The following is a 1645-nucleotide window of genomic DNA, read 5'->3' as shown; positions in this document are numbered from 1 at the left end:
TTCTTCTTCTTAGGCCTCTGCGCCGTCTCCCTTCGGAGGTTGGCGATCCAACTGATGGCTATGATGGTGCGTGAAACCTCATCCCTAAAAATTTCGATCGATGTTCTTTCGAACCAACGACGCAGATCTTTAAGCCAGGAGTTTTGCCTTCTTCCCACTGATCTCCTGCCCTCAATTTTGCCTTCGATGACCAGCCTGAGCACCTCGTATCGATCACCCCTCATGATGTGACCGACGTACTATAACTTCCTTTCCTTCACTGTTGATAGGAGCCCTTTATCTTTGCCCATCCGCCTGAGTACCTCCTCATTTGTCACTCTATCCATCCAGGATATACGCAGCATACGACGATACAAGTACAGGGACATCATTTTAAGTGTCTCACTCGATTTATAATTTTCCTGTTTGGTATTTAAAGATAGTAGAAAGATTTTCTAATGTAATTTTTCGCGAGGATGCCGATTCTCTACACCAAAATTTTTTAAAACGTCAATTTTGACAGATACGACGCCATCTTGATTTTTTTTAAATGGAAACCCCCACATATTTTAGCATGGTCCGGTAGACATATTTTAGCTAATTTCAAAAATATATAGTTTAGTATACTTTGCTCTTACCGTTTTCGATATAAGTGGATTTAAAAATGAATTGTTCCAGAATCATTTTAAGTGTCTCACCCAATTTAAAATTTTCCTCTTTTCTATTTTAAGATAGTAAAAAGATATTTTAATGTAATTTTTCGCGAGGATGCCGATTTTCTACATTAAAATTTTTTACAACGTCAATTTTGACAGATACGACGCCATCTTGATTTTTTTAAATGGAAACCCCCACATATTTTAGCATGGTCCGGTAGACATATTTTAGCTAATTTCAAAAATATATAGTTTAGTATACCTTGCTCTTACCGTTTTCGATATACAGTGGATTTAAAAATGAATTGTTCCAGAATCATTTTAAGTGTCTCACCCAATTTAAAATTTTCCTCTTTTCTATTTTAAGATAGTAAAAAGATATTTTAATGTAATTTTTCGCGAGGATGCCGATTTTCTACATTAAAATTTTTTACAACGTCAATTTTGACAGATACGACGCCATCTTGATTTTTTTAAATGGAAACCCCCACATATTTTAGCATGATCCGGTAGACATATTTTAGCTAATTTCAAAAATATATAGTTTAGTATACCTTGCTCTTACCGTTTTCGATATACAGTGGATTTAAAAATGAATTGTTCCAGAATCATTTTAAGTGTCTCACCCAATTTAAAATTTTCCTCTTTTCTATTTTAAGATAGTAAAAAGATATTTTAATGTAATTTTTCGCGAGGATGCCGATTTTCTACATTAAAATTTTTTACAACGTCAATTTTGACAGATACGACGCCGTCTTGATTTTTTTTAAATGGAAACCACATCAAATTTTAACAGCGCCCGGTAGACAAATTTTAGCTAATTTCAAAAATATATAGTTTAGTATACTTTGCATTTACCGTTTTCTATATACAGGGGGTTGGAATCAAGAATTCCTCTAATTTTTATATATTTGAATATGAATGCCATTCACTTACAACTGAGTGGCATTTGTATCCAAATGCATGAAATTTACGTAAATTGAGCTATCTTATGATAAATGACTAGCAGT

This window comes from Sitophilus oryzae, unplaced genomic scaffold (genome assembly GCF_002938485.1).
Source record: "Sitophilus oryzae breed Bouriz unplaced genomic scaffold, Soryzae_2.0 scaffold_395_pilon_pilon, whole genome shotgun sequence".
NCBI lineage: Eukaryota > Metazoa > Arthropoda > Insecta > Coleoptera > Curculionidae > Sitophilus > Sitophilus oryzae.
The sequence above is the reverse complement of the archived record's forward strand: the minus strand, read 5'-3'. Positions refer to the sequence as shown.